At 34.8% G+C, this 22,427-nt stretch overlaps 1 long non-coding RNA gene across 1 annotated transcript; it reads left to right on the forward strand.

Annotated features, from left to right (window-relative positions):
* The first annotated feature begins 669 nt into the window (after window positions 1-669).
* On the forward strand, window positions 670-21,814 carry LOC127564381 (uncharacterized). The gene is made up of 3 exons (XR_007954248.1): window positions 670-1,232; window positions 8,056-8,226; window positions 17,467-21,814. It is a non-coding gene; the product is annotated as an uncharacterized LOC127564381 (long non-coding RNA).
* Window positions 21,815-22,427: the final 613 nt, after the last annotated feature.

Raw genomic sequence — 22,427 nt, forward strand, 5'->3', positions numbered from 1 at the left:
AGCACTGACCAGAGTCTTGTCAGTCGTTCTGCCATCAAAATGAATGCAATAACTGAATCCCTGGATGCTGATTTCCCCTGGCACTTACTGGCAGCAGAGATATCGGTGGGTCATTTGGAAAAGGTTTGACCAAGGATAGTGAACTAGTAAAGCAAGTTCTCCAAAAGGTGTCCTGGTGCTTCATTTTCTAAGTCACTTAAAGCTATATGATCAGAAACCATTATTAATACAGGATAGTCTCTCTGTAGTTGGTGCACCATACCTGCTTCTTGCTGTTCCAGATGTCTTTATATGCTGGCAGGTTTTCTCTCTGACCACCCTCATACTCTTATCCCACAGGGCAATTTCCAGCTCAGTTTCCTTCAGGGAGCAATATTGCCTTCCCCACCTCAGTTTACAGTCTCCTTCTCCCATTTCCTTCATTTCCACACAACCTCACCACTCCTCTCTCCCCCCCTTCTTCGCCAAACTCCCAAGCTCTGGCCCTGGCCAAGCCTGTGCAGTAGTTTCTCTTAAAACATTACCAGGCTCCCCTGAGAATCTTTGGCAGATGCTCAGGGGAAAAGGCACATCCTCCTTTGCAACCTTGTTATACTAAAAATATACAAATCGCACACATTGTCCTTTCCCTTTCTCAGCCTTTGCAGATGTTCAGACTTCTGCAGCAGCAACACCTTTCTGGGAGAAAGAAGGAAGCAGGAGCTTTAGCAGCAGTGCCACCGTGTGATGAATGCAGTTCAGTGACTTTGGTCTTGGGTTATTTCGAGTCGGGAAGGATGATGTATGAAAACCAGGAAGAGAAACAATGGACTGAATTTTCTTGTTCAATTCCTACTAAATCGTACATGGCAATTGATCCTGGGGGAGAATGTCTAAAAGATCAAGAAGACCAGCATCCATGTCAGTTAATCAACTGCGGAACCAGGGCGAGGAGGTTGTGGAACCGATGCTGAGGCTTCTTATTTGAGTGAGATTTCTGTTGCAATCTGCCCGGGAGAGGAAGAGATAAGCTTAGAGCTGTTTAGAGCCAGAACGTGGGGCTCTGCTTCTGCTCGGAAAGTCGCTGGCCGTTTCTTCCTACACCTTCCATCAATATCCTTCAAAGCTGGGCAATATTAATAGTTTATCCCTCCTCCCCATTTTTCCATCACAAGATGTTTGCTGCTTTCCTGCAACCCACCAGGCAATCAGATTCTTCCATAAAAGACATGATTACCTCTTACGTTATTAAGGTAAACATTCTTTTTTTCATTGAGGATTTTTTTTTTCACCCAATGATGGAGGGAATGACTGTTTTAGACTTATAGTAAAAGAGACGATGTAGGAAGTTGCATTTGTGCTGTGTGATGTAAAAGGAGTTTGAAAGATTAACTCTAATAAATAAGTTAAATAAAGCATTTTTGTTGTTATTGTTAAAGGAAAAAATACTTCTCCCTGAGCCATTGTGGAGTATATTAAACAAACGTGTATTCTTTTGTTTTTCTTGGGTTTTGTTTTTTTGATTGTCTTTATTTTCGCAAACATCTAAGTAAGGAGTGGTACCAAGGTATACAAAGTCTCCTTTTTCCTTTCCAACCTTCTTCGTAACTTCCTTCTCTCCTTCCTTGCGCCCGCCCTTATCTTATAACAGGAGTGTGTGTATGTGGCAGTGACCGGCTGTAAGGCTGGACAACAAAGGAAGAGGTTACCCCAGTAGGCTCCCTTGCTGGGGGATTCGCGCATGCTTGGGAGGGGGCAGAAGCTCGCCCTTCCTTTTCCCTACCTCTTTCTCACATGCTTCCCTTTTCGTGGGGTACCCTGGCTGCCTAAAGGACTCACAACACATTGATCCCCAGAGATGGAGCTTAGAGGGACACATTTTCTTCTTTCCTTCACTCTGTCAAATCCTTCTCCTGGTGATGAATTAGGAGGATTGCACACGCACAAAGATTCCTTATCCACTTCCTGCTCAGAAGTCCTTTCAGTGTGGGGAGGAGTCATGAAAGCCAAAGGAAGTTATTTCTTTCTGAGGATCTAGTGTACCTCTGCTTAAATTTGAATTATCCCTACAAATCACTTTAAAAAAAAAAAATCCCTGCCGTGTGCGGGAGCTAAAGACTCCCCCTCCTGTCATAGTTTTGCAGTTTGATTCCTTGCTTCGTGAACCACGAAAGATATTTAACAATCATTTTCCTGCTGCCAAGAAGGCACGAACCACTTCTAAATAGTACGTTTTTGCTTTTTAGTTTTTTACCATTCTTCCCAATTATTCCACCTATTCATGAATTGATTGCTTTAGTTTTCAAGCATAGTTTCGTTGCTTTATTAATTATTCTTTTTATTTGATTAGAGAAGGTAAAAAAATTGGATATGGAGACAAGAAAATTAACAAGTTCTTTAGCATTATATTAATGTTGAGGATTATTTTTTTTTAAATTCACCATTCTCTATTAAAAACAGTCAAATTATACTCAATTAAGAGAAGGAGCTGAAATCAGATCCATGAAAACTAGAAATTTACAGACTTAATTTTGTTCTAGTTCTGGTTTTTCTATTAGCCAAGCATTAGCTTCCTCTTCTTGGGTCTTAATTTCCTTAAGAAGTTAGACAATATAAGGAAAATTTTTAGGATCCCTTCCATCTCTGACTTTTTATATCAAGACTGTTCATTTTCAAAGATTAAACTCACTGGGTGAAGGAGGTGCCAAAATTGGGAGTTCCTATTTTCTTCTGGTTGTTTCTGTGTTTTATGGGTATTGCATAATCTTATGGGTAGATATGAGCATACATGTGCAGCATTTTTTTTAAAAAGATATGTTTTTGATGCCTTTTGTCTTTATAACACATCTGTGTCCAAATATATGCCACTAGCTACTTGCAAATATTTCCTTTATAATTAAGTTGTTGTTGTTGTTTTTCCCTTGAGGAAATTCCCTCCACTGATACAGATCTAGCTGTCATTTGTCCTTCCTTTTTAAAGAGGACCAATTACAACAAAGGTGATGTCTTAACTTGTACATGAATTGGTCAGGCTCACTCTCTCTTCCAGAATCATTGTGATTCAATGACAGAATAGAAGCCAGAAAAACTGGATGGCCCTGGATGTAATGGATGAACTTGGTATCTTCAATATCTAAGATTGAAGGGTTAACTAAGCCTTAAGTATTTTACAGTGTCTGCTTCAACCTCATTGAGAATAGGAAGTATTTAATTCTTATTTCTGTCTCTATTTTAGTATAATTCTTGGTACAAAGTAGGCATTTGATAAATACTCAATAATTAACTCATTCTTAATTCTATTCACTATATTGTGACAAAGACTTTAAAAGAAGAAAAATAATTAAACAATTTCAACCAACATATTCATGCAATCTTATAGAAGAGACAGTATAGCTGTAGTCCTTCACTTCTACAATGAAGGGAATTTTTAAAAATTATTTTCTGGGCCCAAACTGATCTTTGTAATTATACAACTGTTGAGTTTTTGTTGTTGTTATTCTTACTGTTTGTGTTGTACTAATTGTATATTTTGTTTTCCTGATTCAATTTATGTCACCATCATTTCATCTAACACCAGAGTTCATTTAATCTCTGAAATCTTCATTTTTGTTGTTTCTTATACTTCTGGAATATTTTATTACATTCATGCACCACATTTTGTTTTACCATTTCTCAGTCAACTGACATCCACCCTCCCATCCCCCAAAGTCTTTACTTACATAGTGGTCTGTGAAAATTTTCTTTCCTTCTTTAACCTCCTTGGGACATATTCTTGTAGGATCTTTGGCTCAAAAAGTATAGGTATTTTAGCATAACTACAAATTGTTTTCTGGAATATTTGGACCAATTTATAGCTTTACTAACAGTGTATTAATGTGCCTGTTTTCTTGGAGACCCTCCAATATCGACTACTTTTATCTTTTTTTTTTCTTCCTGGGTAATATCATTATATTGATTGTGAAAAATTTTAAATAAACATAAAACTTATTAATTTTACCTTGGGAAGAAAATGAATATTGGATATTTTAATGTGTCTTTTCTCAGTTATCTGAAAGGAGATAGCAAATGTATTGTTTTTAGAATATAGGTCATAGTAAAAGTACAATGTTACCTTTAGGCAACAACTTGGGTTTTTTTTTTTTTTTTCCTTTCTTTCTTTTAGTTAACATCAGAACTTTATGGAAATAAAAACTGGTTGGTAGTTTGTAGCCTGATTATTATGTATTTTGTACCTGTTAGCTATCTATTGCTTTTCATTAGCCTTAAAAGATGTTTGATAGTAGGCATTGACTGAAGAGACATAGATTTTATTTGCTACATTGGATATAGAAACAGTCCTAGAGTCTGAAGCTGAGTTCAAATTTGGCTTCAGATCATTAGCTGTTGGGCTAGTCACTTAGCATTGGCTTACCTCAGTTTCCTATCTGTAAAATATGGATAATGAAGACATTTTTTGCCCATGTCTTGCAAAGGTAAATAAAATTAATAGAATCCAGTATTTTCACTTCCTTCATTATCTCCTTGATTTTGTTTCACATAATTAGAGTTCATGAATAATTCTTAGTTGTAGAATCTTTCGCTCAAAAGGTATAGGTATTATGATCACATTTTAGCATACTGGGTCAATACATTTGGAGTCTTATTAACACAACCTACTTTCCAACTATAATCTTGACCAAATTAACATCTTTGGGCTTCAGAGAAATAAAGCAGAGGGAATCATTTTTGCAGTATAACTTAAAACTTAACAATGCACTTAAGGATGTGGACCTGCAAGAATTATGCATGTGTGTGAAGACCACATTAGCACCCTGGATACTTTAGAATCAGACAGAGTCAGGATAAGCAAAAGTCCTAGATTTTTATTCTTTGTCCAAGGAAGAGGAGAGAGAGAGTGGATACAGGAATCTCCTCTTTCTTCTACAGCCTGGAAGTCACACTCATTTGTCTTACTCCACCCTCTAATCCCTCCTCCAAAATGTCCTTGTACACCAACAGATCAAGCCAGCACAGAATGGTGGGGTGGGCCATTTTCCAAGCAAATGCTAATAGAGTATTGTCCAATTGGTAATTAGGCTTAAGTGCTCGGACCCCAGTGCATCAATTCAGTCTCAGACCATTACACATGTGCGTTTATATAAATTCTCTGGAAAATTTTAGTACTTTTTAGCTTCAGACCAAATTAATATCATTATTATTATTATTTTTGAAATTTGACCTCAGTTATTTTTACTTCTTCAAGAATCAGCCTTAATGAAGCAGCATTGATAAGTATAAATTAATTATTCAAAGATAGCTTGATAGAGCAAGGGAGAGACAGGGAAATAAAAGACAATGTAAAGCCTATTAAGATTAAGAATGAATGGATTAAGAAAGTATGATGGGCTAGTCTAATGGAAAGAAGAGAGGGATATAGGAGTCAAGGTTTTGATAGTGATTTTGCCACTAATTTACTGCATCAGCAATATTTTTTCTGCCTCATTTTCAACATCTATCATGTGGAGATAATAGTATCAGTGTGTATATGGGAATAAGCGCTGAATTTGGAATCAGAGATTATGGGTTCTATTCTCTCTTGCTCTTATATTTATTAATTATATGAGCTTAGACAAGTCATTTTAGTTTTAATCCTGTTTCTTCATCCATATCCAGTTGAGAGATAGAACATGTACACAAAGAAGAAAATAGATTTTAAAAAATTACAGAAGGCAAAAAGTGCTAACAATTGGATTCAAAAATTATTAAAAGCACCTAAACTGAGCTTAAGAGACTAGGGAGTGTATTACAGCAGGTCTAACTATTGGTATGTAGATCTACATAAAAAAAAAAAAAAAGGTGTTGAATAAAGGTAGATTTTTAGGTTCTCTTCCAGCTCTAATTTATGTATTCATTATTTCAACAAATATTTATTAAGCAATTCCTGTGTACAAAACACTATGTCAAGCACTGAGAATGCAAAAACAAACAAACCCCCAAACAAAAAAAAATCCCCAAAGTCCTACTTCTTAAGGAGATTGGCTTCTATTGAGGGATATAATTTATACAATATACTTTGAGGAATTTGAAATCTTTCAGTAAATAAAGGGACACAGAGCTGTTGTGGTAACAAAAAATGTAAAAATATAATAGATATGAAAACATTTCAGATTTTATAGCATTAAAATATAAAGTAGTATTCATATAGAGTTAACCTTTTAACTATCAGGTATTCTCTTACTTTGTGAAAATTTCTTTTCTTAATAAATAAGTCTTAATAGTGCACCTTCATGATGGCAAATAATTCTTTCAACTAAACCTTGACCCATTACCTTGTCACTGAGAAACAGTATATAGAATCAAGGTTTTTAAAATGATTTTCTCAATAATGTTGACACTTTTTCTATCACTTTTCTTCTTTCACATTTCTTCTTTTCCAGAGAGTTTCTATTTTTGGTGAGGAGTGAACTAGGTTTTCTGTATTGGGGTTAATTTTTAAAATTTTAGTTCTTTATTAATTAATATCAGTTCTTTAACAGAAAGTACAACTTGTACATTTACCAATATATGTTTTCAAAGAAGTATGGAATTTTGTTAAGGTACAGATATTCTAAACTGTGTTGCACCTGGAAGATGGTACTTGCTTGGAAATGAAATATAGTAAATGTTTTTCATCACAGCAAAAAGAAATATTCATTCATTTTGTTGATGTTTACTGACAGTTCAGCATACTTACTGTCTGGCTAAATTAAATTTTAAATTTAATTTATTTTTATGTAATATGCAGCCTGCAGTCATATGTTCAGAGTAATTGGCTGATTTCACTTATATGTCAACTTAAGCTGCTTCACTCTTTTTCTCTTATGATGAGATAAGAATAGTTAAGCAATGGAAAATCAATAGGATAATTCTCAAATATAGTTTGGGGAGCTATCATTTAACATATTTGAAAGTTCTATAACCGGTTGTCCTTTTCTTCCCCTGTCACAAATTATTATCCTTCTATAACTGAATAAATGACTTTAGAAGAGTTAATATGGCAAAAAAAAATTCATATTGTGGCCATTAACTAGTATTTATTAAGTACATATGATATTTTAGGTACTTTGTGAGGTTGTGGGGAGGCAAAGATAAATGAAACAGTCACTGCCTTTAAGGAGCTTACATTCTATTGAAAACGTACATATGTAGGCATATAAAAAGTAGATAGAAAAAGTATGTCACAAACTAGCAGATTGGAAGGGTACTAGGAAGGTTTTCATTTAGAAAGTAATGAATGAGCTGAAACTTAAAGGAAATGAAGCTGAGGTAAGGAGGCAGAGTGCATTCTAGTTATGGATTACAAGAGGTACAAAAGCATAGAGAGGAGTAATAGAATGTTGTTTGGAAAGATCAAAGAAAAAGCCAATTTGGCTAGATTTTAGATTATGTGGTAGGGACTGGAAAGACAATTTGGTGCTAGTTTATGAAGCATTTATTAGCCGCCAAACAGAGGATTTTATATTTGTTCCTAAGGGTAATATGAAGCCCTGGGGCTTATTTTGAGGTAGAGAGTAAAATGGTCAAACATGTGATTTAGGAAAATCATTTTAGATTCTGTGAGTATCACAGAGTAGAGAAACTCAACGCAGAAAGACCAATTAAGGGGAACTCTGTAGTGGTTCAGCTGACCATTAATGAGATATGAATTAGATTTGTAATTATGTAGAGATATGGGAATGAATACACAAGATGTTGTAGAAATGGAAATGACAGTATTTGGCAATTCACTGTATATATGACATGAAAGAATGAGGGAGCAACAATGACACCAAGTTTATAAGCCTTGGAAAGATAGTGGTGTCCTAAACAAAAGTAGGAAAGTTTAAAAAAGGGATAGGATTTGGAGGAAAGATAATAAATTCTGTTTTAAACATGTTAATTTTTTTAAAAATTAATTTTAATTTTTTAAAATTAGGTTATACATGTATGTTCATTTTAAAATATCTATATAAATCATATTGGTAGAGAAAAATCAGAAAAAAGAGAAAAACTATGAGAAAAAAAACAGAAGGGGAAAAAAGGTCTTCTGAAATGCTTTAATCTGAATTGTCTCCACAGTTCTCTCTCTGGATGCAGATGGCATTTTCCATCCAAAGTTTATTGGAATTTCCTTGGATCACTAAATTGCTGAGAAGAGCCAAGTTTATCATAGCTGATCATCATACAATTTTTCTGTTGCTATGTATGAAGTTTTCCTACTTCTGTTCACTTTACTCAGTATCAGTTCATGTAAGTATTTTCAGGTTTTTCTAAAATCAGCCTGTTCATCATTTTAAATATTCTATTACTTTAACATACTATTTATTCAGCCACTCCCCAATTGATAAGCATCTCCTCATTTTCCAGTTCTTTGCCATTACAAAAAGAGCTATTATAAACATTTTTGCACATATGGGTCCTTTTCCCTTCTTGAGATCTCTTTGGGATGCAGACCTAGTAGAGACACTGCAGGATCAAAAGGTATGCACAGTTTTGTCGCCTTTTGGGCATATGAATATGTTAAATTTAAGAAGACTATATGATATGCAATTCTAAATGTTCAGTAGCTGATTGGTGTTATGAGATTGATGCTCAGGAAGGAGAGGTAATAATTGAATCCATGTCAACTAATGAAATCACTAGGAGAGATAAGAGAAAGGAGGCCCAAAGCCTTGAAATATATCAATATTTGATGATAGTTCAGCAAAAGAGACAGAATGAATGGTCAGTCAAGATAGAATATAGGATCATAGCTTTTAAGCTAGAAAGTACTTTTTATGTAGGATCACCTAGCTAGTGTTTAGGTATGATTTGAACTTGTCTTTTTGACTTCAATTTTAACATTCTATCTACTGTGCTCCCCAGCTACTATGATACAATGTCATTAAAACTCAGAGGAAGGGAATATTCAGCAGAAAAAGTAGTCAATAATGTCAAATGCTTTTGAGAAATATTTTTGAAGTGACTTTCAAAAGACAGTTAAAAGATACTAGTTTGAAATGCTTGTGAAAATGTGTAGCTAACTTTTCTTGGAAGATTGACTAGGAAAGGGAAGAAAAACATGGGAAGGGAACCAAAGTACAGAGAAAGGTTTGGTTTTTTTTTTTTTTGTTTTTTTGTTTTTTTGATGAATTAGCAGATTAGGAAGAAGTAAAATGGGGAGATTAAAGTTGAATAGAGAATAAGGATGACTGTGGAGATAATCTGGAGAAGATGGAAGGAGATGGGATCAAGGAAGGAGTCACATAAAGGGCTTGCCTTTGGTGAGAAAAAGATCACTTTATCATCAGAGATGGGAGTAAAGAAGAAGAGAATAGGAGAAGAGAAAATGGTTGACATTTTACATAATGCTTTAAGATTTGCAAAGCACTTATATATTATCTCATTTGAGCTTTACAGCAACATTCTGAGTTTGATACTTACAGGTATTAAATTATTGTCCCTTTTTTCAACACAAGGAAACATAACAAGATTAAAGTGACTTGTTTGTGGTCACACAGCTAGTATGTGGGCAAAATTCAAATTCAGGTTTGGTAAACCTTTGGTAACATCAAATCAGTGATTTTTTAAACTTTTTTTTCCATTTAGTCAATTCTGCTTTTTAAGGAATTCTTTTTTTCAGTGAATTTTTGTACCTCTATCACCATTAGGCCTGTTCTATTTTTTAAGATGGTATTTTCTTACTATTTTTTTGTCTGCCTCTTTAACCAAAATATTCATTTTTTTTCATGATTTCTTGCATCATTCCATTTCCCCCCTAATTTTTCCTCTATTGTGCTTAGCTCTTTCTTTTTTTCTTCCAGGAATTCTTGTTGGGCTTGGGCTTTTCCTTTGAGAAAATTGTCTTCTTCTGAATTTATGTCTTGGTTTTCCTAGCCACCACAGTAATTTTTTTGTCAAATTATTTGTTGTTGTTTGTAAATTTCCTTTTTCTTTACTTTCAACTTTATATTAAGTTTGGGCCCTGCTCATCAAAGGAGGCACTGTCCCAAGCTTAAGATTTTTATTTTTTTGGTACTATTATTTTCAGAGCTAGTTCTGGGCATTTACAAGTTTTTGGATCTCCTAAAGTTATGTGATCTTGGGAGATATGTGTAACTACTTTCCTGATCTGTACTCTGGTGTTTTTCCAGGAGCTGCCCCTGGTTCCCTATAGCCATAAAAACTAGTGCTCTTCTTGGCTCTGGCTGGAGCTATGACTCAGTCCCCTAATTTCTTGCAGCCACAAAATTTAGTGTTCCCCACAGCCTTAGAATGAGACCAGGGCTCCAGGCACCCTTGTGACTAATCATCTGCGTTTCTCTATGGACAATAGAGTTACCAATCATTGCCTGCTGTACCCAATGCCAGCAATGGTCCCTTGTAATTTTTTTCTGATCATTTGTATAACCCTCTTACAGACTCTGGAATGAGAGCTCCCAAAGCTGCTGCTGCTGCTTCTGCAACTGCTATTACATGTGTGTTCTGGATAACCTTTTATTTTGGTACCAGAGCTGTCTCCTGCTGACCTCCTAAGTTTTCTTAGATCAGAAAAATGTCTCAAACTGACTTTTTGTTGGCTGGGCAGTCCAGAATTTGATTTGAGGCATTGTTTTAAAGTTGTTTGGAGGAAAATGTTGAGGTAGTTTTAGCCATCTTGACTTGGCTCCTGTATAACTCCAACTCTAGGACTTTATATTTTATGAAACTTCTGGATCTGTATCTCGCTGAACTTAGGCTAGTCCTTCAATACTAGGCAAATAATCAATTTTTGGACCTGTTTTCAAGCTCTACTTGATGGAACCTACCAGAACTTGTGCTCTGCTTCCATTGAGTATTTAAGAGTCTAGAATCTCCCAAAAATATATGGCCAAAGTATGTTTAAAAACAGTTCTTTTTTTGTTTGTTTGTTTGTTTGTTTTGTTTTGTTTTGTTTTGGGTTTTTTTTTTTCCAGAAGTTCATGCTGTGGTTAAGTTTTATTTATCTTGAGCAGGAGAATGGTTGTATTTACATTTAAACAAACCTCCTTCAACAAACATACAATAAGCTTCTCTTAAGTGCAGAGAAATGTACATTGAAAGAATCCTGAAATAAGTTCTTTTTATTGCATATTAAGAAGCAAATGCAATTTCAAGAGCCATGACAGATAGTAGAATTCCTTGAGAGAAGGAAGAGTTTAAAAAACAGTTCTTAAAGGAAGAAATTCAAACTATCAATAGCTATATTAAAAAAATCTTAAAATCTTTAATGGTTAAAGTAATGCAAATTAAAACAACTCTAAACAAATCATTATTGATCAGAGAAATGCAAATTAAGACAACTCTGAGATACCACTACACACCTGTCAGATTGGCTAAGATGACAGGAAAAAATAATGATGAATGTTGGAGGGGATGCGGGAAAACTGGGACACTAATGCATTGTTGGTGGAGTTGTAAACGAATCCAACCATTCTGGAGAGCAATCTGGAATTATGCCCAAAAAGTTATCAAATTGTGCATACCCTTTGATCCAGCAGTGTTTCTATTGGGTTTATATTGCAAAGAAATACTAAAGAAGAGAAAGGGACCTGTATGTGCCAAAATGTTTGTAGCAGCCCTGTTTGTAGTGGCTAGAAACTGGAAAATGAATGGATGCCCATCAATTGGAGAATGGCTGGGTAAATTGTGGTATATGAATGTTATGGAATATTATTGTTCTGTAAGAAATGACCAGCAGGATGAATACAGAGAGGGTTGGAGAGACTTACATGAACTGATGCTAAGTGAAATGAGCAGAACCAGGAGATCATTATACACTTCGACAATGATATTGTATGAGGACATATTTTGATGGAAGTGGATTTCTTTGACAAAGAGACCTAACTGAGTTTCAATTGATAAATGATGGACAGAAGCAGCTACACCCAAAGAAAGAACACTGGGAAACGAATGTGAACTATTTACATTTTTGTTTTTCTTCCCGGGTTATTTATACCTTCTGAATCCAATTCTCCCTGTGCAACAAGAGAACTGTTCGGTTCTGCAAACATATATTGTATCTAGGATATACTGCAACATATCTAACATATATAGGACTGCTTGCCATCTAGGGGAGGGGGTGGAGGGAGGGAGGGGAAAAATCGGAACAGAAACGAGTGCAAGGGATAATGTTGTAAAAAAAAATTACCCTGGCATGGATTCTGTCAATATAAAGTAATTATTAAATAAAAATTTTAAAAAAACAGTTCTATCTCACACTTATCAGATAGTGAAAATGACAATTGATAGGCACATTGATGAAGATGAATTGTTTCAGCCATTCTTAGAGACATTTTGAAACTGTGTTCCAAATGTCACCAAACTGTGCATACCTTTTAGCTCAATAATGCTGCTTCTAGGTTTGTACTTCATAAAGATCAAACAAATTGGAAAAAGACCGATATGTATAAAAATATTTTAGCATTCCTTTTGTTAAAACAAAAGTGTGACTTATCAGTTGGGTAATAACTGAATAAATTATGCAGGTGAATACAAAATATTATTGCACCGTAAGAAATGACAAAAATGAACAGATTCAAAGAAAATAGAAAAACTTGTACTCTGGTAAAACTGACTGACAGGTCAATCAGTTTTAATATTGGAATGAATTCCAGTGGTTAATAAAAAGAGATTAATTATTTAGCCATAGCAGGAAAAAAGTTTTTAGTAAGTGTGGGCACTTAGAATATTCTAAGTATATTTAGTTGAATAAAGTTCTTCTCCTGTGTTATTTGTTATAGTTTGCCTGACAAGAATCAGATCAAGACTGGAGTTCCATGTCACCATTTCCTTATCAGGAGTTCATAAAGTGTTGTTAGTATTTTGGGCCTTAAGTTTAAAAGTTGGTTTCAAAAACTTTAAAGGAAAAACTACCTTAACTTACATTGGGGAGTGTAGGATTAGGATATTGCTTCTTCCACACTCTGTACCTTTAAGGTTTTTTAGAAGACCTTACAACACTTAAATTACTTTGGAGCTATTATTTATTAACTATGATTTCATGGATTCAAGAAATCTATATAGATACAGCTAACAGAGGAAAACAGAAACAAAAATACAAAGTAGAGCCAAACCAAATCAAAATGAAAATGTAACATCCTTCTGAAGTGGTAACTATGAAAGAATAAAGATGCAAAGTATACATGTCCTCTTTGAAAGGGACTGAGTACTAGATCTAAACAATCAGATGAGTGATACCAAATTTTTGCACTTCTTAGTGGATTTTTCAATGTAAAGAGGTGACCATGAGCAAAAGCAGCCCTAGGAACACTGGAACTACAAAAAAAGATGCACATCAGCCTATTCCCATCAGATTTTAGGGAGAATTATCCTGTGCCACCATTTATTTAGTGTTTCCTGGCCCATTAATCAAAATGTCCTATTCTTTGGGAGTACCTTGAAGGATAAGGAAGAAATATAAAATCTTTGCCCTATTTAAGACATGCATATATTGCCATGGGTATGTGTTGTGGCCCTCCTATTCCTGGCAAGAATCTTTTGTTGCTATAGTCTAGAATAATATCTCCGACTTGTTTATGATAATTGATGAAGACAGGAACAAAGGATAGCTCCAGCAAATCTGAGGGATTGTAGCTAATTATTCTAGGGCTCACATTTCTCTTTCTTGTCAGTCCTCAAATTCTCTGATACAGGAAATTCTTCCTGTTGGCAGTTGAGTACCACTGAGGAACTCAGCAATTCCTGACATCTCAAATTAGTAATGCTGCCATCAAAACTAGAAATGTCTTTCTCAAAATCATCCACATATGCTCATGAAAAGACACAAAACAAAATCAACAAACCTCTACAAATGGCAAATTTATTTGGGGATTAAAGTGAGAATGAATTGCAATAATGAGAGAATTATGATAGGCAGACTAACCAGCAGGCTATTATAGTAATTAAGGAGTGAAGAGGTGAGGTTCTATATCAGAACTGTGGCAGAATCAGATGAGAGAAGAGGATATATTCCAGATATGTTGCAAAGGTAAAATTGATAGACCTTAACAACAGATTTGATGTAGCCAGGAAAGATAGAAGTTAAGGATGAAACCTGGGCTGTGAGCCCAAGAGGCTGGGAGGATGTTAGTTCCCTCAATAATAATAGAACAATTTGGAAGTGTGAAGGTTAAAGATAATATTCACTTTTGAATATGTTGAGTTTAAGATATTTGCATGACATCTAGTTTGAGCTGCAATACTAAAGGCTTAACAACTGGTTAAGCAAATTTGGGAATCATCAACATAAAGATAATAATTGACTCTATGAGATCATTAAATAAAGTAGAATAAAAAAGAGAAAGCTGGACTCTGTGAGATACCATGGTCAATGGGTATGATCTGGGTGGTGGTGTTCATTTGTTTCAACTCTTCTCAAATCTTTGTAGGGTTTTCTTGATACAGATGCTTTTGCCATTTTCTTTTTCAGCTCATTGTACAGATGAGGAAACTGAGGCAGACAGGGTTAAGTGACTTGTTCAGCATCCCACAGCTGATAAGTGTCTGAGATCAAATTTGTAAAGACTTAAGAAGAGAGGAAGTAGAGGCACCTATTGTAGATAAACTTCTCAAGGAGTTAAATAAGAAAAAGCAGGAGATGGTTTATAAAGTTGGAAGAATCAAGTAAGGATTTTTTTGAGAATAAAAAAAAATATGGACATGTTTGTAGGCAGTGAGCAGGAAAGCAGCCAGAAAATTAAAGATAATTTAGAAAGTATGGCTGATAGAGGGGGCAATTTATTGGAGAAAATGAAATTGAATGGTGTTACTTATGCAGGTGGGAGAGATCATTTTAGTAAGGAGAAGGGCCCATCTTTTTTATGTGGAAAAGGAGTGAAGGGGAAGATAGTGGCAGAAAGATTTTATGTGAGATGAGATAGGGAAGAAGAAAGAAGAGGGAGCTCTCAACACATTGCTACCATTTTCCAATAAAATATAAGGCAAGGTTCTCAGTAGAAAGTGTGGGACTTGGAAGCCATGGGATGTTTGGGAAAGAATGAAAAGTTTTGGGAAAACCACTGTGGTGAGTGGCATAAAGAATTGATTAGAGAGAAGCAGAAGTGTTGTGTAGCAGACATGAGGGTCCAGTTGAGATTGTGTAACATAAATTTGTATTGGACCTCATTAGCACATATTCATGATTTTCTTCACTTTGTTCAGCAGTATGTGTGCAAGAGTCAAGGTGGTACATGGTGGGAATGATATAAAGCTGAGGCTTGGTAGAGCATAATCAGCAATATAAAGAGATAAGGGATTCAAGAGAAGATGACAGTATAGAGGGAAACTGATTAACCAAGAGGTCAAGATGGAGGAAGGAGAAGTGTGGGGCTAGTACAGGAACAATGACCTGGCAGAGAACCTCAGAGATTAAAAGATATGGATGGATGAATAACAATGTTGGTACTAAAGGCAGAGGGAAAGGTAGAAAGATAAGGGAATTTTCAGAGTTCATAAACACAGAGGTGGAATATTTGTACATACATATAAATTTTAGCAATCAAAGATATGTCCATTTTTTTGTATGTCCAAAGTTGAATGAAGAAGTAGTCATGGGAAATGACTAGATTGAGGAATGGTATTTGAGGAAGAATCCATGTTGAAGTCTCCTAGCATCAGGGCAGGAGTCGAGGAAGAGAAAAAAAAATTGTGAATCAGGTACTGAATTATGTGAGGAAGGAAATAGAGTATCTTTAAGGTCCTGACAACAGGACAGATGTTAACTGGGTGGTAGATATTGATTAGTCATGGACTTCAAAGGAGAAGAGATTCCTGAGTGATGGTAATGGTTAAGAATCTGGAAGTGGCAATGGGGAAGGAGAATGTATAGTTCTCACTTTATACTTTGTGTAAGTGAACCATTCTACCCACTTCTAAATAAGTCAATTTTACATAATGAGAATTTGCCTATAGACATGGGGAAGAGAGGGATGGAGACAGAAAGAGAATTATGCAGCCATGGAGGGAGGAGGTTGGCACGGGGCTCAAGGATATATGACAGCCAGGGAAAGAAAAGTGAGAGCAGGAGGAGGAACACTTGGGGCAGGGACCAGGCATATGGGTTTAGCAGAATTGGAAGAATATGCAGAGGGACAGAAACATGGGATCCATACACAGACATGAGAGTGTGAAAAATGATTCATTTATACACCTACTGAACATGAAAAATGATTCATTTGGAGTCCTACTCTATTCCAATAAGTTTGACATTTTGCACAAATCACAGAGGGATAATTAGATAGGAAGGTTCTTATAATGGGCCTTTTTTGGGGCCCCCTATCTTAATGTAATATTCACTACATTTTAACTGGTCATCAAGCTCATTTTTGTAACCACAAGAATGTAACCATATCTTCATCCTATGTTGCTCAAATTCCATGTTCAACCTCACTGCAAGTAAGGTGTCTTGATTTTTTAGAACATCCCCAACTTATTTTTGTATATTCAAATGACAAATCCTTGCCCATGAGCAGGTGACCATCTTATGACCATCTTAGAACCACTTGATCATCAGACATGTCTCTTGTCTTGCCCGTCTTAATTTTTGGCCCTTGAAAAAAGTCCATTCATCAATTAGATTTTATATTTTGCCTTGCTTCGTCTGCATATTTGGGTATCAAACCCTATAAAAACAAGGCCCTGGGGACTAGGAACATCTCAGATTAAAAGGAAGATGCATTTCATTAGAGAAAACCATGGATCTTTAATAAGGTGCCATTGGCTCAGAACTCTGCCTCAGTTTAATTTATTGTAGATTGGACAGTTTTAAATTCCACAAGAAAATGGGGTACACATGAGGACTGGGGACAGAAACACAGTACCTGAATATGAAAAGACAGAAGACAGACATAAGGGCCCGATCACATGCAGAGTCAGAAAAAGGTCTTCCCTTTGTTACCAGAGGTCTCAAGCCAAGTCTGTAATTTGACAGCAGTGATGGTCTTTCAGCATGTTCATTCTTTTACTGACATTTGGAGAGTTTTTAATAGGGAGGTAAGAGTTCACAGAATGCTGAGCTATGTGGCAGGAGCAGAGAGCTCTATCTCTAGAATGCACAAGTATTGGATAGTAAAGTTAACATAATTGTTCTTTTGGAATTTCAGAGGACACAGTGGAAGAGGTTGGTAATTGTGCAAAGAATGGTTGGGGAGGATGGGAATTAAGAATCATGTAGTGGGAAATAAAGTTTAAATGATGAAGTATAGGGATTAAAAACCAATAGGATTTGGAAGGCATTGCCAGATGAGAGATTGCTAAATGTTCTGTGAAAAATTTAGAGATTTTAGAATTCTTTATTATTACTAGTCAAGAGTGAAATCCTTTCAAAGAATTGGACAGTTGAGCAACAGAAAAAGAACTTGGAGCAGAAGGTGTGATTATTTTCTTCTCCAAATCAGGATATCAGTCTAAACAATTGATAGAATAGCACCCTCTTCCCATATTTTAACATTGGGAGACCAATAAGACCTAATGGTGATTCTCTTCTTTGAACAGGAAGCTGGAGACCCAACAAAACTAATTCACAGCAAGATGAAAGGTACTCAGCAAATAAACAGTTCCTGCTTCTCTACTTCCCACTCTTATCTGAGGCTGGACATGTGAAAAGATAGAAACCCCTCTCCTCCACTTAAAAAAATACCAAACAGAATTTTGAGTAGGAAAATCAATACAAAGTCAGAACTCATTTTTCCATCCCAAGGAAACTTTGGAAGACAGAAAGAAGGATCTGTGAACATAGGGGTGAAGGCTGTTAGGTGTGCAGCACAGTGGAAGAGACACTACTATAGTGGCATCAGAAGCAGCCCCAGGAGCTCCAGGAATAATAAGGTACTGAAGAGCTGGTGAGAAAGAGATCCCAAAGGTAACATTGTTCTAGCTCCCGCACAAGGTTAGGGGGAATTACTCAGTTTTAGATTAGTTCAGATCATAGAGGAGTGATCAGAATCACAAGGAAAGTTGCAGTGTAGAACAGGAAGATATGACCAAGAACTATGAAAGGAGCAGAAAGATATAAAAGATGAACTCATCTACCCTTAATTCTAATACAAACTCCAAAATCAATAAATAGTCTAAAAAATCAGCTAACAACAAAAAAGAACTGGACCATTAAAAACTAAGGTGAACAGAGACCTTAGATTCAGTTCCAGGGAAGAGAAGACATCTATGACTTGCAAGAACCAAAGAGACCACATGGAGTAATGGCAGGATAGCATGATCAGGGGCATTAGCTATGGCTTATGAGTGAAAAGAAGAGCACAAGATTGAGCCCAAAACAGACATCAGAAAATAACAGTAAGAATAACATGAGGCTTGGGATATCGTTTCCCATACCTCAGAACAAGAACTTGATCACAATAATAGCTGCTAAAATAAAATAAAAAATAAAAGTGAGTAAGCAAAGGAGAAAGAACCCACTACATAGCTCCTATGGGGATAGAGAAGATCAGCATTCATATTCAGAAAAAGATCACGAAGGTAAAAAGCACTCCTTTTTCAATGAGAAACATCAAAGGGGGTCCAAAACCAAAAATATTTCTTAGAACTTAAGAAGGACTTTAAAAATCAAATAAGAAAGATCAAGGAAAAATTAGGGGAAAAAATAAGAAAAACCCAAGAAAATTACAAAAAGAAAATCAAACAATGTGAAATAGAGAATCAGAAATTTAAGAAAGAAAATAATTCACTGAAAACCATAATTAGGTAAATGGAAGTTAATGACATTCTAAGAAACAAAGACATAAATAAAGAAAACAAAAGAATAAAAAATAGAAAAAATGTGAAACCTCACAAGAAAAACAATTAGTATAACAGATCAAGATGAAATATTATAAAAATAGTTGGACTGCTTGAAAATTATGATAAAAATAATCTCAAATATAGTATTACAAGAAATTATCAAGGGAAATTTCCTGAAATTCTAGAACAAGAATGCAAAACAGAAATTATAAAATATTTGGGAATCTTTCTGCCAAGGGAAAGTCAGGAACTATATGAGCAAAACTACAAAACACTTTCCACACAAATAAAGTCAGATCTAACAAATTGGGAAAATATTAAATGCTCTTGGATAGGCTGAACAAATATAATAAAGATGACAATGCTACCTAAACTAATCTATTTATTTAGCAGTATACCAATCAGACTCCCAAAAAACTATTTTAATGACCTAGAAAAATAACAACAAAGTTCATATGGAAAAACAAAAGGTAAAGAATTTCAAGGGAATTAATGAAAAAAAAATCAAATGAAGGTGGCCTAGCTGTACCAGATCTAAAATTATATTATAAAGCAGCAGTTACCAAAACCATTTGGTATTGGCTAAGAAATAGACTAGCTGATCAGTGGAATAGGTTAGGTTCAAAGGACAAAACAATCAATAATTTTAATAATCTAGTGTTTGGCAAATTCAAAGACCCCAGATTTTGGGATAAGAACTCACTGTTTGACAAAAATTGGAAATTAGTATGGCAGAAACTAAGCATTGACCCACACTTAACACCATACACCAAGGTAAGGTCAAAATGGGTTCATGACCTAGGCATAAGAATGAGATTATAAATAAATTAGAAGAACATAGGATAGTTTATCTCTCAGACCTGTGGAAGAAGACAGAATGTATGACCAAACAATGTATGTATTGATCACAAAATTTTAAAAAATGTGATTATATCAAATTGAAAAGTTTTTGTACAAACAAAAGCAATGCAGACAAGATTAGAAGGGAAGCAATAAACTGGGAAAACATTTTTACAGTCGAAGGTACTGATAAAGGCCTCATTTCCAAAACATATAGAGAATTGACTCTAATTTATAAGAAATCAAACCATTCTCCAATTGATAAATGGTCAAAGGATATGAACAGACAATTCTCAGATGAAGAAATTGAAATTATCTCTAGCCATATTAAAAGATGTAACAAGTCACTATTAATCAGAGAAATGCAAATTAAGACAAGTCTGAGATACCACTACACACCTGTCAGATTGGCTAAAATGACAGGGAAAGATAATGTGGAATGTTGGAGGGGATATGGGAAAACTGGGACCTTAATACATTGTTGGTGGAATTGCAAACACATCCAGCCATTCTAGAAAACGATTTGGAACTATGCTCAAAAAGTTATCAAACTGTGCATACCCTTTAATCCAGCAGTGTCACTACTGGGCTTATATCCCAAAGAGATTTAAAAAAAGGGAAAGGGACCTATATGTACCAAAATATTTGTGGCAGCCCACTTTGTAGTGGCTAGAAGCTGGAAAATGAATGGATGCCCATCAATTGGAGAATGGCTGAATAAATTGTGGCATATGAATATTGTGGAATATTATTGTTCTGTAAGAAATGACCAACAGGAGGATTTCAGAAAGGCCTGGAGAGACTTATATGAACTGATGCTGAGTGAAATGAGCAGGACCAGGAGATTTTATATATTTCAACAACTATACTATATGATGATCAATTCTGATGGATGTGGCCCTCTTCAACAATGAAACAAATCAGTTCCAATAGAGTAGTAATGAATTGAACCAGCTACACACAGCAAAAGAACTCTGGGAGATTACTATGAACCACTACATGGAATTCCCAATCCCTCTATTTTTGTCCACCTGTATTTTTGATTTCCTTCACAGGCTAATTGTACACTATTTCAAAGTCTGATTCTTTTTGTATGGACTGTATAATAACTGTATGGACATGTATACATATATTGTATTTAAAATATACTTTAACATATTTAACATGTATTGGTCAACCTGCCATCTGGGGGGAAGGGGTGGGGGAAAAGAGGGAAAAAGTTGGAACAAAAGGTTTTGCAGTTGTCAATGCTGAAAAATTACCCATACATATATCTTGTAAATAAAAAGCTATAATAAAAAAAAAAAAAAGAAAAAAGGGAAACTTCACTGTCAGCCATATTATTCAGTATTGCTTTAGACCATTTAAAATAACTAGACAATATAAAAAACATGAGAGCATACCTGCCAAAACACAGGAATCATGTGGATATAGGCATAAAACATTTTTATGTAAATAGATCTAAATATTTGAAGTAATTAATATTTATTGTTCATATATAGATAAAACCAATATAATAAAAATTACAATTTTATATTTATATAAATTTTATATAATGCCATACTATTTATATTTTTATAATGCCATACTAATTAAATTATTTTTAAAATTATCTTGCTGTTAGAAAAAATATAACAAAGTTCATTTAGAAGACCAAAATATCAGAAACTTCAAAGAAACCGGGGGAAAAAGATGTAAAAGAAGCAGATTCAGTAATGTCAGAGCTTAAATCATATTATAAGATGAGAGCATTGTGAAGTGTAAAATGAACAATTTTGAATATTTTAAATTAAATTTTTCTTGTATAAAGAATAAAACCTATGCAGTTCAGAATTGAAAAAATGAAAAAAATGGAGGGGGATTACTTTCATGCATAATCTCCCAGACAGAACATAATTGGGTTGGAACATTGCTTTTGTGTAGGAATTGATGAGCTGGTAGATTTAGAAATATATGGAAAGACTTGTGAAAGAAGATGCTATCAGCCTTGAGAGAAACAGATGACAAGTGGAAATAAGCTTAGTTCAGTTTTATATATATTAAGTGTATATGTGTATATGTGTGTGCAGATATATGTATACATTCATGCTTAATTGTACCCTTCTTGGGGAAAAGGCAAAATAGGAAGAGGAAAAAAACAACTTAAAAAGTACACAGAGAACAAAAGAATATTTACAAGAAAACAAAGCTGGACGGTTTTGAAAACAATGTGTAGTATTTACTATATAGCTTTTCTTGAAATAAAAAAAAATTGCTTTATATTGAATGGGTTGTTGTAATTTTCTTATTTTATACCTAACCATAAAATAAAATTTAAAACTAAAAGAAAAAAGAAAAATGCAGACTGGAACAAGCCTTAGAAAAATTCCTAGAAGAAAAAAGAAAAAGATTAAAAACAGCAAAAAAAAAAAAAAAAAAAGTCTTTAAAAATAAAATGAGTGGTAAAGGAAAATTTGGGAAAAGAAAAGAGAACTTTTGCAAGAAAATTCTAAAAAGAGAATAACAGGTTATTTAAAAAAAAAAAAAAGCACAAAGATCCTTGTTATGGGCCAAAACTCTGAAACAAGGATTCTTACAAGGTGTTAAGTCAGTGGAATTGATGAGAGAATGGTTATCTAGGTTAGCATGGTGATTAATAGTTCTCTAAGTTCAGTATGATTGATTTAATTTTACAACAAATAATGGTTTCCTAGTGATAAAATGATTGGTTTATATTCAGTGTACTAGCATATAAGCTGAGACAAACTCAACCAAGGCAGGCAGAGATAGATTAATTCCATCACCCACCTTTGTGGTGGCTGGAGGCTGAAACACAAACACTTGGATTCAGTCTCATTTCATCTCACACCACCATGGTGGCCTATCCTCCTGCATTTTTT

The sequence above is a fragment of the Antechinus flavipes genome, chromosome 5 (assembly GCF_016432865.1).
Source record: "Antechinus flavipes isolate AdamAnt ecotype Samford, QLD, Australia chromosome 5, AdamAnt_v2, whole genome shotgun sequence".
Taxonomy (NCBI): domain Eukaryota; kingdom Metazoa; phylum Chordata; class Mammalia; order Dasyuromorphia; family Dasyuridae; genus Antechinus; species Antechinus flavipes.